Genomic DNA, 16,995 nt, shown 5'->3' on the forward strand with positions numbered 1-16,995 from the left:
AAATCTATTTTTCTTTCATTTCAGGATACCAAGGCCACCCATTGCCCCTGTTAAAGGCCTTACGGGGTTTGATATTGTCATGGGTACAAGAGGCAAGTTAAAATTTCAGGATGCTAGAGCAAAAGTGCTCTTTTCATTGGCACCTGTTGGCTTGTTACTTAAATGTCTAAAAACAAATTGAACAGTGTAACCTAGTGATGAGAAATTGAAGGCAGAGTGAGGCTGGGGAAAAGGAGAGCCATCAACTTCAGATAAATTTGATCAACTGAGTTATACCAGTTTCTATTGCCATATATATAGCTTTAAGGTCTCAGAATTTGAGACTATAATTGGGGAAAAACATATGAGGAAATCAGGGATCTTAACTGGCAGCTTACAGACATTCCTTCTATTTTTTTATTTTTTATTTTTTGGTGGTACTGTGGGTGAAACCCAGGAGCTTTCTACCTCTGGGTTATACTCCCAGACCTATTTTATATTTTATTTGGAAACAGAGTCTTATTAAGTTGCTGAGAGCCTCACTCAGTAGCTGAGGTTGGCTTCGAACCTTGTGCAATTCTCCTGTCTCAGCCTCCCAAATGGGGAGATTATAAGTGTGCGCCACCACACCCGGCTCTATTTCAATTTTCTGCAGTGTTTTTAATATGAATGGGTGTTGGATTTTGTCAAATACTTTTTCACCATTTATTGATATGATCATGTGGTTTTGGTTCTATTTATGTGGTGAATAACATGTATTGATTTGTGTATGTTGAACCAGCTTTGCTTTTCTGAGATGAAACCAACTTGGTCATGGTGTACAATTCTCTTGATATGATTTTGAATACATATAGCTAGTATTTTGTTTAGAATTTTTGCATCTATGTTCATCAAGGATATTTATCTTTAATTTTCTTTCCTTGAGGTATCTTTATTTGGTTTTGTTATTAATGTTATACTGGCCTCATAGAAGGAGTTTGGGAGAATTTTATTTCTTTCGATTTCTCAGAACATGTTTAAAGTATTGGGATTTGTTCTTCACTGAAGGTTTTGTAGAGTTCAGCTGGAAACCAGTCAGGTCTGAGCTTTTCGTTGATGGCAACATTTTTATTGCTGTTTCTATTTCTTTGCTTGCTATTGGTTGGTTTAGGCTTGATATGTCCTCTTGGTTCAATTTAGGTAGGTTATATGTGCTCAGAAATATGTCAGTTTCTTCCATGTTTTCCAATCTATTGGAGTATAAATTTTCAAAATAGTTTCTGATAATCTTTTGAATTTCCTGTGGTGATGTTTCCTTTTTCATTTCTGATTTTAATGATTTGAATTGATTCTTTCTTTTGGTTAGGTTGGCCAGTGGTTTGTCAATCTTATTAATCTTTTCAAAGAACCAGTTTTTTGTTATGTTGATTCTTTGAATTTTTTTTATTCTCTATTTCATTTTTTTCTGCTCTGATTTCCTGCCTTCTGCTGGCTTTGGGATTAGACTATTGCAGTTTTTATGAGTCCTTTAAATGTGTCATTAAATTGTTTACTTTGCGACTCTCTGTTCTTGTTATGTGGGCACTCAATGCTATAAACTTTCCTCTCAACACTGCCTAAAAAGTGTCCCATAGATTTTGGTAAGTTGTGTCTCTATTTTCATTTAATACCAGGTATTCCTTTATTTCTACCCTTATTTCTGATCTTACCCACTTATCATTCAATAGTGTATCATTCAGTCTCGGTGTATTTAAATAGTTTCTTTTGATATTTCTGTTGTTGATTTCTACTTTCATTCTATTGTGGTCTGAAAAGACTCAGGGAATTATATTACATCTTTTGAATTTACTGGTGCTTGCTTTGTGGCCCAGGATATGATTTATTTTGGAGAAGGTTCTATGGGCTGCTGAGAAGAATGTGTATTCTGATGTTCCTGGTTGAAATATTCTATATATGTCTATTAGGTCCATTTGGTTTATAGTTTTCTTTAGTTCAGAAGAATCTTTACTCATATTTGCCCTGAAGATCAATCTACTGGTATGAGTGGTATGTTGAAGTCTCCCAATATTATTGTATTTGGGTATTTGAGTCTATTTGAGATCTGATGTCCTGAGGGGTTTGTTTTATAAATGTTGGTGTACCCACATTTGGGGCATAAACATTTATATCTTCTTGGTAAGTTGTTCCTTTTAATAAAAGGAAGTGCCCTGCTTTGTCTTTATTTATTTATTTATTTATTTATTTATTTATTTATTTATTTATTTTTGGTGGTACTGGGGATGGAACCCAGGGGCCTTCTACCTTCGGGTTACACTCTCAGACCTATTTTATGTGGAAACAGGGTCTCTCTCTCTCTTTTTTTTTTTTTTTTTTGCAGGTCTGTTCAACCTCTGAGCTACACCCCCTGCCCTATTTTTTATTCTTTTTTTTTTTTTTTTGGTGGTACTGGGGTTCCTGGAAGCCCTTCTACCTCTGGGCTACACTCCCAGACCTATTTTCTGTATTTTTGAAACAGGGTCTCTTAAACCAGAGCGGCTGGCCTCAATCCTCCTGCCTCTGCCTCCCAAGCGCAGGAATTACAAGCGTGCGCCACCACGCCCGGCTTATTCTTTATTTTTAAAACGGGTCTCACTGAATTGCAGAGGACCTCACTAAGTAGCTGAGGCTGTCCATGAACTGCGATCCTCCAGGTCTCAGTCTCCCGAATGCTAGGATTACAAGCGTGCGCCACCATGCCCGGCATGTGGAAACAGGGTCTCTGAAGCCAGCTGAGGCTGGCTTCGAACCTCCGCAATCCTCCTGTCTCAGCCTCCCAAGCACAGGGATTACAAGTGTGCACTACCACGCCTGGTGCTTTATCTCTTCTCATGTGTTTTAGCTTAAAGTCTGTTTTGTTGGATATCAGTATTGCCCTTCCCATTTTTGGTTTCCATTAGCATGCTATATCTTTTTCCATCCTTTCATTTTCAGCCTATGAATGTCTTTGGCTGTGAGTGTCTTGCAAGCAGTATATATTTGGATTATGTTTTTTAATGCATAAGTTAAGTCCTTTGATGTTCTGGGATATTATTGAAATATGATTTTTGTTTCTTGCCATTTTGTGTTCTATCTTCTGCTTGATATAGTGTCATTTCTTCTTTGCTTAGTAGCCCTGCTGATCAATTTCATCTCTTTTCTGGATCTGAAATTTGCTTCTTTTTTCTGTCTCTCTAAATTCTTTTCGAAAGTCCTGTATTGTTTCTACAGTTATATTCCTGATTTGATCTTCTGGAGATCTCTGAATTTCTATGTTATCAGGTTCTGATATTATGGGGTTGTGGGCATTAATTGCTCTATTGTTGTTCCTCTTTCCCATGATTTCAGAAGTTTGTGCCTTCTCTGGTTTCTTCCCGGGTCACCACGACTTCACTTAGGGTGCTCTGGATCTTGAGTTTGTGGTAATCTCAGCCGCCACTACTCCTTTACTGGGTTGTATTGTGAAATCTCAGACCCAGGGAATTAATCGAGGCTGTGTGAAACCTTGGGGGTGCTGGGCTGGGTGTTATCCCACGGGGAGCTGTGACTCAGGTGTGGTATCTCTGCTACCACTACTCCTTCGCTGGGTTGGACTGCAAAATCTCAGACGCAGGGAGATTATCCTGGGGATTTCTCCACCGCAATTTTACTCACAGTTATTGTGCACGCTGTCACGGGCGTGGTAGACTGGCCTCAGCTGCTGGCAATATGGCGCCACTGCTACGCTCTCGGCCATGAGGCTAGTGTATTTCTTTTCTGGATTTGACCTCCATTCTGAGTCCCTGGAAGGTGTGATGAGCTTGGCCACTGGGAGTTTTAGATGTTCTTTGCGCTGAAAGAACTGCTGAATTACACCCGAATGATTCGCTGCTCACTTTAGCTCCTTGTTTTTACCTTTCCTCTTTGCAGCCTGGTGCTGTGATGCATGATGGCGCCAGTGCAGCGCCGCGATCCGGGCTGGTTTCTTTTCTGTTCTCTGGTTGTTCTTCTAGTTTTCTTTTTCTCCGTTCCTTGTGTTTATATTTTTTATTTCTCTGCTGATAGTGTTTTCTGGCTATGAAAAGCGTTGATTTTGTGGCATTAGAGATCGATGTTAGCAGGACGTGTAAACACTGCTTTTCTCGGTCGCCATCTTCCCGGAAGTCTGGTTTATTTCTTTAAGTATTTTTTCTAGTGTTGGTTTTGTATTCATGAATTTTATGAAATTCTGCTTATCTTGAAATACTTTTGTTTCTCCCTGAATTCTGAATAATAACCTTGCTGCATATAGCCGTTTTAGTTGGAAGTTGTGTTCTTCCAGGGTTTGGATTATATCATACCAGACTCTCCTGACATTCATGACTTGGGTTGTAATGTCTGGGGTGATTTTTATTGGTTTACCCCTGTTAGTCACCCGTTCTTTTGTTCTCACTGCTTATAAGATTCTTTCCTTATCCTCTGTGTTGGTCATTTTGATTATTACATGGCGTGGAGAGGTCCTTCTTTGATCTTGTCTTAATGGTGTTCTGTATGTCTCCTGCACATGTATGGCCAAGTCTATTTCCATGTTTGGAAAATTATCTGAAATTATTTCTCTGAGATTACGAGCACTCTTGGTCTGTAACTCTATCCCATTTTCAATGCCTTTTATCTGTAATTTAAGACGTTTCATGCTGTCCCCTAGTTGTTGGATGTTTAGGTTTTGTTGCTGTAATGATTTCTGTATGCTGTTGACTGTGCTTTCGATTTTGAATGGACTGTCTTCTAACAGTGATATTCTATTTTCCAGAAAATTGTCTAATCTTACAGAATTTCTTTCTTTTGCTGTCTTCATTTCATTTATTGTCTCCATTTACTCTTTCATTTCTTGTACATTTGCTGTGAGGCCTTTCATTATATTGAAGATCAGGATTCTGAATTCTCCTTGCATTTCTTGTAGGTCAGTATTCGTGATTTTTCTTATTTCTTCACTGTTCCTGGTTCTCATATTTTCAGGGTTCTCAGGCTTGGTTTTTTTGATGTCTTGGCATTTTTTGTGCATATGTGATTCTGTGGGTAATCTGATCCAGTCTTAACAGTCGGAATTTAGAGGTGTCAAAAGATTTGTGCACGGGTAAGCAGTGCTCTTTTCAGTGGTGAGGGTTGGGTAATGGGGGAGGAGCTGGGGTGATGTGTACAGGAATCAGGTAAAGTAGAGGATATGATTAAGTTGAGTAAGGATTTAAATTTTTTGGGGGGGGGTGGTACTGGGGATGGAACCCAGGGGCCTTCTACCTCTGGGCTACACTCCCAGACCTTTTTTTTTCTTTTTTTTTTTTTTGGAAACAGGGTCTCTTAAGCCAGCGCGGCTGGCTTCGAACCTGCGCGGTCCTCCTGTCTCCGCCTCCCAGTTGCGGGGATGACAAGCGTGCGGCTGAGTAAGGATTTAGGTATATTAAGGTCGTACCTGGTTGAGAATGAGAGAAGGTTAGGTAGTGGGATTCTTACAGTTAGTAGAGTATTGATGTATGCAGAAATGAGGTAGTTCAGATATAAAGCAGGAGATACAGTAAGGGGAAAGCCTTAAAGAAGAGAGCAGAAAGTCTAGAGTAAGGAGGTCTGTAAGATGAATGGGGGAAGGAGCAAACAAACATGCAGAAAGTAACAAAACAAGTTACAAAAACTAACAATTATAAGTTAAAGACAGAAAAACCAACCAAAAGAAAAAAATGTACAAGAAAATAAAGAACAAGAAAAAAGAAAAAAAGAACTAGTGACTGTGTGAGAAGAAAAAACAATAAAACAACCCAGCAGCCCTGCTAATTTACATAAAAAGGGCCCAGGCCTGTACTACGTCTGTATGTCTGTTCACTGTGGTAGATTCTGGAATATATTCCAATATCTGTCATTTGCTCCATAACCTATTGTCAGCTTTGGACCCACTTTATAAGTGTTTGTGCTCTATGCTCTCTGGCCCTGGCTCTGAGCTCTCTGCCCTGGGCTCTGTGATCTCAGGCCTTGTGCTCTGCACCTTCCCGCCCTGGGGCTGTGCCTCCCTACCTGCACCAGCAGAGGATGTCCAGTGGAGTCTTGTAGTGACCCCTATGACCCTGTGCAGGCACTGAGCCTTGCGCACTGTGCTTTTCCTGAGTCTCTGAAGGTTCTAACTGGATTATATCCAGGATGGGCCACCATGTCTTGCGCCTCCATGTCCTAGCTGGCTCAGTTCACGGCTGCTCTGGTCGGTCATCCGCCTCTGCCAAGTCATGTGAAGCGGTTACTTGCTGTCCTCTCAGCCAAGTTTCTGGAGGGCACAGTGTGCCACTGCGATAGTGTCCATTGTAGTCTTGGAACCACCCCCTGTAATCCTTTGTAGGCCCTGTGCACTGAGCACTATGCCTTTGCTGTGTCTCCATGACATACTATTTCCTCATGTGCCTTTTCATACAGTATTGTGCAGTGTGAGTAAACCATAGCATTCACAGCATTCATCCTTGACATAACCTTCAGGAAAAAATTGAACGAACTAATATCAGAGGAAGGGGAGATGAGATGGCAATATCGTCCTTTCATATTAATCCACTACTCTTTCTAGATTTGGGGGCCAGCAGCCTCAAGTGGCCTACTCTTATCAAGAAGGCTTGAGCCCCTGGTTAGATCTGTGGTGCCTGAGGCATGTAAACAGATAAAAATGTGAGAATATTAGATGACTAAGAGTGTTGCAGAAGAATAATAAAATTTAGGGAGAAAATTAGAAAAAGAAGCCGGGCATGGCGACACACACTTGTAATCCCAGTGCTTGGGAGGCCGAGACAGAAGGATCACAGGTTTGTGACCAGCCTCAGCAGCTTAGTGAGACCCTGTTTCAAAATAAAAATAGAGTAGGGCTGGGGTGTATCTTGAAGGTGGAATGCCCCGGGTTCAATCCCAGTGCTCTCCCGTCCCACAGATGATAATAGAGGTGGAGCAAGAGCTTTGAGATGTTTATTCTCTTACTACAAACATTTCACTCAGTAGTGTGAAGTTGACTGTCTTGTTTGTTTGTTTGTTTGTTAGCTTTAGTTTTAGGTATCAAGAATTGAACCCAGGCACATTATAGCTTTGAGCTACGCACCCAGCTCTTGTTATTTATTTATTTTTATTTAGAAACAAGGTCTTGGTAAGTTCCTGAGGCTGGCCTGGAACCTGTGACTCTTCTGTGTTAGCCTTTCAAGTATTGGACCTACAGGCCTGTGCCACCATGCCCAACTTGTATGTCTTGTTTTATATAATAGACATTAAAGTAATGCTTTGAACAAATGGGTGATCTCCTCCATAAAAATGCTACATGTTGCCGGGCGTGGTGGGCACACTTGTCATCCCCGCGCTTGGGAGGCGGAGACAGGAGGATCGCACAGGTTCGAAGCCAGCCTCTCTGGTTTAGGAGACCCTGTTTCCAAATAAAAATATAAAAATAGGTCTGGGAGTGTAGCTCAGAGGTAGAAGGGCTTCCAGGAACCCCAGTACCCCTACCCCCCAATAGGGCTGGGGGTGTAGCTCGGAGGTAGAAGGGCTCCCAGGAACCCCAGTACCACCACCAAAAAAAAAGCTTCATGTTTTCCTTGTAGTTATGAAAAAATCAGAGAAATCCAGAAATATGCAACATAGAACCGGGTTTCTTCTCCCTATACCTTTTTGAAAGAGGAAAAATGTTGACAATATATTTATTTTGTCATAGTTTCAAAAAGTAAAGTTAGTATTTTAAGGTAAGAGTTTTCTTTTTTTCTACCACACCTTTATATATCTTGGCACAATACAGGCTTAGCATTGTGTCATATCTTTGGTCTGCTTTTTTTCGGACATAATAAACTAATTTTGACTCTACCAGCAAAGCTGGATTCTTATCTTGATACAACTTGGAAAATAGACAATGACTGATTTAGAAAAACAAATGTACAAACTACACTATGGCATGTGAGCGTAGGTCCTCTCCTTTTCCTTTCCTCGGGACTAATGGCATTGCTAGGCAATGGCATCTCTGGCTAGGATGAAACCTTCCTCTTTTCCTTCTTTTGCACTGAAGTTTGTGGAGTGGATGGTTAGCAGTCAGAAGTCTCATCTTGGATCAGTGGTGGTGAAACTGAAGTGCAGCTCTGGCTGACACCTCTGCCTTCTCAGTTCACCTGCTACAGCCGTGCTGCCTGGTTAGGGCCTTGCCACAGCTACCTACTACTTCTGTTGTTTTTACCCTCTTGAGTCCTCATACTTCCTTACTCGCTCAGATGTCATGTTCTAGCACTACAGTTACTCCCTTCTAAACACGCCTCGCTTCTCTCTCTCTCCTAATATACCTGCCTTGGAAAACCTCTGTCCCAGTTTAAAACTGCTGTGCAGTGAGCATCTGGCTACAACAGCTTGCTCCTTGGCCAGTCCCTTTGCCATAGCATCTAGACTGAGCTCTTAAGACTTAAATATATCACTTACTGCTTAAAACCTTACTGAGTTCTCTGGTGGTCAGAATTAAACTTGGACTCCTTAGCATACCTTAGAAGACTCTAGAGCACCTGGCTTCTTGCCTCCTCTGTGACAGCACTACTACTTCCCTTCTCTTCTCCATTTTGCCCCCCCCCTTAAACAAGATTCTCCTGTCCTCAAAGGGTGTGTGTTTGTAAGTCTTTCTACCCCTTCTCCTAAATGTTTACATGGCTCATTTCCCATCATCCTCAGCATTAGCCTCTCAGACTTTTAGAGTTAAAACCTTGAACCAGTGTCTCCATTGTGTTGCCATTTTTTATTTTATTTTTTTCATAGCATATGTCACTGTGCTATAAAATGCTTGCTTAATAGTTTATGTTGTCTTTCTCCTTCCTTTCAAATAAAAGTTTGGTAAGTATGGAATGGAGTACTCTGTTTAACAGGCATTCAGTAAATATTTGTTGAATGGATAAATGAGGGCCAATTGAGATTTCTTGGAAAAATTTGCAAATACATATGGCTTTTAAATCATAGACAAGCCGTGTGGTGGTACATGCCTATTACCCCAGTACTTGAAAGGTTGAGACATGATGATCACAGGTTCAGGGACAGCCTCAGTAACTTAGACTCTCAGCAACTTAGTGAGACTCTGTTTCCAAATAAAAAATAAAACAGGGATGAGGGAATGGCCTGGAAGTAGAATGCCCCTAGGTTCCATCCCCAATACCACAATAAATAAATAAATAAATAAATAAATAAATAAATAAATAAATAAATGACAAATATGAAGCTTTAACTTAGTTGATTAAAAACTTGAGTGTCTAAGGGTAATATTATTTTATTTTTCTTCTTTTTTTTGTGGTACTGGGGATGGAATCCAGGGGCTTTTTACCTCTGGGCTGTACTCCCAGACCCATTTTATATTTTATTTGGAAACAGAGTCTCACTAAATAGCTGAGGCTGGCTTCAAATCTGTAAGATCCCTCTTGTCTCAGCCTCTGGAATGCTCGGATTACAAGCATGCGCCACCACACCTAGCTGTTTTTTTTTTTTTTTTTTCCTAATGAGCTCAATTCCTTCCTCCCTCCCTTCCTCCCTCCCTTCCTTCCTTCCTTCCATACTGGGGGATGGAACCCAGGGTCATTCTACCTCCAAGCTATACCCCAGCCCTAATTTTTATTCTTTATTTTGAAACAAGGTCTCACTAAGTTGCAGAGGGCCTCACTGAGGCTGGCCAGGAACCTGTGATCCTCCTGTCTCAGCCTCTCAAAAGGAATCACTGTCTAAGGCAGTGACTTGCAGATCTCTTCAGCAAGGATTGGCAGGTCTATAGCCTCCTTGGGACCAATTTTTGTATAGCCTGCAAGCTAAGAATGTTTTTTATATTTTTAAAGGCTTGAAAAACCAAGAAGTAGGCTGGTCATGGTGGCACATGCTTGTAATCCCAGCATTCTGGAGGCTGAGACCAGAGGATTGTGTTTTGCGGACAGCCTCAGCTACTTAGCGAGGCCCTTCTCAACTCAGTAAGACCCTGTTTAAAAAACAAAATAAAAAGACTAAATAATAGGACTGGGGGTGTATCTTGGAGGTGTAGTGCCCCTGGATTCCATTTCCAGTACTGCAAAACAAAACAAGAAGTTGTTAGATTATAGATGGTTCACTAAGTATAAAGTATTTACTATCTGGAGGCCATTTGCAAAACAGTTTGCTTCCCTTTGCTGGAGAAGGGGCCCGTTACTGCCTTCTCTTCTCTTTGACCAGCAGTGCTTCTCAGTGCACTTAAGTACATTGGGGTCCGGCCTCTCCTCATAAGCAGTCCCACGGTGACCTCAGGGTCTTTGCCTTTGCTATTTCCTTCACATGTAGCATTCTTTCCTCAGTATGTACAGGCTGTGGCTTACTCTCTTCCTTCACATCCTTGCTTCAGTGTGGTCTGCCTACTTAGCATTGCCCCCTCCCTCCCTCCCTCCTACTTTCCTACCTTCCTGTGTTTCACTGGGGATTGAACCCAGGGACATTCTACCTCTGAGCTACATATCCAGCCCTTTTATTTTTTGATTTGAAACAAGGTCTCTTTAGGTTACTGAAGGTCTTACTGAGTTGATGAGGCTGATCCCGAAGCTACAAACCTGTTTCAACCTCCCCAGGATATCAGTGAAGTAAGAAAGTCATTGTGTCTTAATCCATCTAATTAATTTTTGGGAGGAGGGTACTGGGGTTTGAACTGTTAGATTTTACCTCATTACTACACTCCCAGCCCTTTGTGTTCTTATTTTGAAACAGGGTCTTGCTAAGTTGTTCATTGAACCTGTGATCCTCCTTCCTCACCCTCCCAAGTGCTAGGATTATAGGCATGTGCCACAGTGCCTGGCTTAGAGTTTTTATACTTTTTTTTCCCCCTTTCCTACTTCTACTTTTTTTTTTTTTTTTTTTTTTTTGCATGGTGTTGGATATTGAACTCACACGCCAGGCCAGTGCTCTACTTCTGAACCAAATTCCCAGCCTTTTCATTCGTGTGTGTGTGTGTGTGTGTGTGTGTGTGTGTTTGGTGAGGGCCGTAGGTAGTAGAGATTGAATCCAATGGCATTCTCTCTCTGAGCTACACCCCCAGCCCTTTTTATTTTTTATTTTGAAACAGGCTCTTGCACGGTTGCTGAGTTTTGCTAAGTTGTTGACACTGGCATTGAACCTGTGATCCTCCTATCTCAGCATGTACTGCTACACCAGGCTTATTCTAGTTAATTTGTAAATTCAGAACTCTATATACACCCATGATTACATATCCATGCATACACAGGCACTTGCTCACATGCGCACCCGCTCACACACACACACACACGAAGACAGAGTGAGCTAGGGAAGAGATGATAGTAGATTGATTTAATTGTATTTTCTATACTTTTCTTGCTTACCTTACATAGATAAAATGGTTTTATATTGATATTTGGCTACTCTTTAGTCTGTAAAGTTATAACAGCAGTAGCTGCAAAACTAAGGTAAAGAGATTAAAAATATGAAAAGAAAAAGGAGTAGAAAAATATTCAAGACCAGAATAGTAAAGGGACAACAAATGTGTCATACTTTACTACTTTCTGTGGAGTCTGCTATGGACAAATACCCTATTTGAGATGCAACCATATTGCATTTTAAAAAACAACTTTAAAAATTTTTAAAGTATGTTGTACATTATAGAATATTTAGAAACTAAAGAAAACATTAAAGATAAAATATCTTTTTTCCTTTTTTAATTTTTTGTACATGTATGTACACTTACATTTGGGATCATGCTTTGTTATATTAGCATTTTGTCATAATTTTTTGGAATCTATGGAGTTCATCATTAGAATTATATGCCCAATATTTTTTTTAAAAAGGTTTTTTTTTTTTAATACAGCACACATAGCCGGGCATGGTGGTGCAAGCTTGTAATCCCAGCATTTGGGAGGCTGAGACAGGAGGATCTCAGTTCATGGCCAACCTCAGCTCCTTAGTGAGGCCCTTTGTAACTCAGTGAGACCCTGTTCCAAGATAAAGAATAAAAAATAAGGCTGGAAATGTAACTTGGAGATAGAATGCCCCTGGGTTCTATTTCCAATACTGCAAATAAATCCATCCATCCATACATGCATACATGCATACATACATACAGCACACACAAATGGGGTCCGTCAGTGTGAAGTAGGGTGGGAGTAGTGAATTTCTCAAATTCTCTTTTATGAGAAACAACTAAAAATACCCATGACCTAGATCTATGACTTGAGAGTAAAGTTGGGATAAAAAAATGATTTACTTTCAGATATAATTACAATAAAAAGTGCTGACAGATATAAAATGGCTCTGATTGGAGCAAAAGTTTAGCCTATAATATCGGCCTTCAAACCAAAAAATATCCAAGTGGTTTTAATTGGGTTCCTTACTCCATGTGTCATAATGCCCCAAATAACCAGGCTGTTGCTACAGGCAGTAATGGTTGCCAGCACCATCTGGAATAATTCACAGATGCAAGGTGAAAGGAATTTATGCACCATTAAAATTTTTTTCTCTCTTGAAACGAAGGGCAAAATCTCTGCATATAATAAACGAATATTATGAGAAATTTGATTTTGAGAAAGAACAGTTTGATTGATGAAAACAGATCTTTTCTTTGTTTCTTGGTCTTTTGTAATGCAAATATCCCAGTCTGTTTTTTTTAATTAGTTGTATGTTTGATATAAAATTGTTAAAATTAGAAATATTAGTATATAAAAAAATGAACTGAGGAGAATAAAGTTTAAATGCTACTTTTAAAAATTTCTTCTAGTGGTATCTGGGTGTATTCTTTTTTCAGCTACTGAAACCTTCTGTAATATTCTACATGGCAAACAGTAGAAATATTAGAAGAGACCTTTGGATAGTATGTGTTCCCACCAAAGAAAAAAGTTTATCTTACTATCAGTGTCATTAATTTACCATCTTCTCTTGAATATTTCTCCCTGTTTATTGAGGTGTAATTGAGAAATAAAAATTGTGTATATTTAAGAGGTCCAGTGTGATGATATAATACACATATCTATTGTAATAGATTACCACAGCGAAGATAACTTTAGCTTACACATTGTTTTGGTCTTCGTTCTTACTGTTGCAATCCAAAACAACTGACCTCACAATAGTTCTGGATACTTCAGACACTCAATCCATGGGAGGCCTTGTCTGTAGACCTCAGGGCATGGGTGCAGAAGGCAGAAAGGGGGAGAGAGCAAGGGCTCTGCTATTACATCATAGAGGCCGGAAGCAAGGAGAGGAAGAACCGCATATAGTCCCCAAGGCCATATAGACAGGGACCAATTTCCTCCAGTCACATCTCACCTGCCCAGGCTACTACCAAGTAAACCTTCCACAATAGACGTATCCACTGATGAGATAACAACCCTCCTGATTTAATCATATCAAAGCTGAACATGAATGCAAAACTCTCTAGGGGATATTCTATATCTAGCCATAATACACATTCATTGCCTCGCACCATTATAATTGTGAGTGTACATTGCAGGGGTACAGTGGCACTTACAATCTCCTGTCTTAGCAGATTTCAAGTATACAAGACAGCATTATTAATGTACATTGTTGTACTCTGTGTGTGTGTGTGTGTGTGTGTGTGTGTGTGTGTGTGTGCGTGCGTGTGTGTGTTACTGGGGATTGAACCCAGGGCCATTCTACCTTTGAACTACACCCCCAGCCCTATTTTTATTCTTTGTTTTGAAACAGGGTCTCACTAAGTTGCAGAGGGGCCTCACTTAGTAGCTGAGGCTGGCCATGAACATGTGATCTTCTGTCTCAGCCTCCCAATTACCAATGCTGTACGTTAGAGCCCCAGAACTTTTGTAATTAAATAAATATCTGTGCCCTTTGATGAACATACCTGCCTCTGAGCCCTGACAACCACCGTTCTGCTCTCTGCTTCTCGAGTTCAACTCTTTTGTGTTCGACATGTAAGTGAAATTATAGAATATTTTTCTTTTTATTTCTTGATTATTTTATACTTTTCTCTAGGTTCCTTCACATTATCACAAATGGTAGGATTTCTTTCTCTTTTGGCCAATAATACTCCATTGTACGTATATGCCATATTTTCATTACCCATGTCCAAGTGTCCGTAGACATCTAGGTTGTTTCTAAATCTTGATGATAATGAATAACTGCAAAGAACATGGGAGTGGAGATGTCTCTTTGAGACCCATATTTTAGTTATTTTGTATATAGTACCAGAAGTGGGTTTGCTGGATCATATCATATGCTTCTAAAGAGCCTTCATACTCTTTTCCATAATAGATGTAGCAGTTTACATTCTCAGTGGTTGTGTACCAGGATTCTTTTTTCTCCACATCCTCACTTTTGATTGCCATTCTAAAAGAGGAGAGGTGCCATCTCATTGTGGTTTTGAAATGAATTTCCTGTGATGAGCATATTTTCATATGCAGTTATCCTTTAGTCTGTTGAGAACTTTTCCCTTATACATGCTAGCCATTTGTCTGTCTTCTTTTGATAAATGTCTATCCAGAGCTGGGTGTATTGACACATGCCTGTCATCCTAGTACTTGGTAGGCTGAAACAGGAGGACCACAGATTTGAAGCAGCTCTAGCATTTAGTGAGTCTTTCAGCAATTTAGCTAGACCGTGTTTCCAAATTAATAAAGCACAATATGCCTGGAGTTATAGTTGGGAGGTAGAATGCCCCGGAGTTCAATTCCTAGCAACACACACGCATGTGTGTGTCCCGTGCCGCCCCCCCCCCCGGCCCAGTTTTCATACCACCCTTGCACATGCCTACCCAGTTTGGTCTACAGCTCCTGGATTCAGACATCCTCTACCTTATCATCTTACCACCTTAGCTTTCCTAGTAAATGGGACTATATAGATATGCACCAAAATACCCAGCATCCTTTGCCCATTTTAAAATTCTGTTATAAATGATTTGCTATGCTGCACTGAAACTTTTTAGTTTGATACAATCCCATTTTGTATTTTTGTTTTGTTGCCTGTACATTTGCTCTCATACTCAAAAATGTAATTGCCCATAGCATTTTCAAGGAGCTTTCTTCTCTCTATGGGTGGTTCACCCTACACTGCCCTCTTTCCCTCCCTTCCTTCCTTGTACTGAAGATTAAACCCAAGGGCTTCTACCTCCAAACTAAAGCCTAGCTTTATACACAGAGCTTGTCATTACTCACTGAAGAATCTTAACGTAAGATTTAGGCAAACTCCAAAAAGTATGTGCTTTCATATATGCTACAGTATTCTATAATAAGTTAAAACTTGATGTATTCAGAGTAGCTTTAAGTTAGTTCTCAGTACAGAAACAATCAAAATAAAAATAAAAAAGCTGGAAGGAGAAGCAAGCATATGATTCAATTTTATAGAATGAATTAATCTCTTTATAAAAATTTATCAGAAAAATTTTAAAATTGGTGGCATTAAAGTAGGAGAGTAGAGAGGAGAAAGGAACTTTCTTCTAGACTAATAAACTCAAGGTATATAAGAAGCACAGTGTGTGGGTTTTTCTTTGGATCCTGGTTCAGGCACACTGACTCTACAGGAGAAAAAAAGATTTCTGAGATGAGTTGAGAAATCTGAATACAGACTGGAAATTATATGACACTGAAGAAATATTATTAATTTTGTTAATGTTTACATTGCTGAAAAAAGACCCTTCTTTGGACAAGCATAAGGATGCATATCCAGGAGTGTAATGGTGTATCTGTAATTTAAAATGACAACAAAACATAATGTGCCTGGAAATAAAATGTATGCCAATTTTGGATTTAGGATATAGCTCAGTGATACAGTGTGAGCAGTAGCGTGCACGCGTGCGCACACACACACACACACACACACACACACACGATAGCCTTATATACAGGAATATATGAACTTTGTTAGAAGATTTTTAAGGAGACTAAATAGAGATGCCATGTTAATGAAATGAAATATTGACGAACACAAACATGTGAGTCCTTCCCAAATTGTACAGAGCTTCAATGCAATTGAATTCTAAATCTCAAAGTTGCTGTGGGTTTTGATACATTAGTTGGTGGGTTTGGTGAAGCTTGGCAGACTAGTTCTGCATTTTATGAGAAATGTAAAGGGCCAAGAATAGCCAGAATAGCTCTTTTTGAAAAAGAAGAAAGCAGTAGGAAGATTTGCATTTTCTTTTTATGGAAGCTTTTTTTTTTAAAGGTATAGTGCTGGAGCCAGATGTGGTGGCGCATGTCTGTAATCTCAGTATATGGGAGGCTGAGACAGGAGTATTGGAGGATTGTAGGTTTAGGAATTTCGCGAGGCTCTGTTTGTAACAAGGTCTTACAAGACTCTGTTTCCAAAAACAACTACATTACCCTCATTAATTTGTGAGTCTTGAAACATACAATGAGCCGGGCGTGGTGGCGCAGCATTCTTGTAATTCCGGTTTTGGGGAAGCTGATACAGGAGGATTGTGGTTCTAGGACAGTCTCAGCTAATACTTAGTGAGATCCTCTGCAACTCAGTGAGACCCTGTTTCAAAAAATAAAAAATAGCCTGGTGTGGTGGTGCACACTTATAATCCCCGCACTTGGGAGGCAGAGACAGGAGGATTGCACAGGTTCGAAGCCAACCATGCTGGCTTAAGAGACCCTGTTTCCAAATACAAAAGTATAAAAGAATAGGTCTGGGAGTGTAGCTTGGAGGTAGAAGGGTTTCCAGGAACCCCAGTACCACCAAAACCAAAAAAACAAAACAAAACAAAATAGCCGGGTGTGGTGGTGCACGTAATCCCTGCACTTGGGAGGCTGAGATAAGAAGATGGCACAGGTTCGAAGCCAGCCTCAGCTACTTAGTAAGGCTCTCAGCAACTTAGTGAGACCCTGTTTCCAAATAAAGTATAAAATAGGTCTGGGAGTATAGCTTGGAGGTAGAAAAGCCTTTGGGTTCCACTCCCAGTACCACAAAAAATAAAAAATAGGGCTGAGGGTATAACTTGGAGGTAGAATGCCCCTGGGTTCTATCCCCAGTACTGCAAAAAGAAAACAAAAAATCTGGGCGTGGTGGCGCAAGCTCCTAATCCCAGCATTTGGGAGGCTGAGACCAGAGGATTGC

General features: G+C 40.2%; 1 protein-coding gene across 2 annotated transcripts in view; it reads left to right on the forward strand.

The window, feature by feature from the left end:
* The window catches only part of ERC1 (ELKS/RAB6-interacting/CAST family member 1), a gene marked incomplete at both ends in the record, with an annotated part of 441,980 nt that overhangs the window by 168,581 nt on the left and 256,404 nt on the right, over positions 1-16,995 (forward strand). The window lies entirely within an intron of this gene.

The sequence above is a fragment of the Muscardinus avellanarius genome, assembly GCF_963383645.1.
Source record: "Muscardinus avellanarius genome assembly, chromosome: 11".
NCBI lineage: Eukaryota > Metazoa > Chordata > Mammalia > Rodentia > Gliridae > Muscardinus > Muscardinus avellanarius.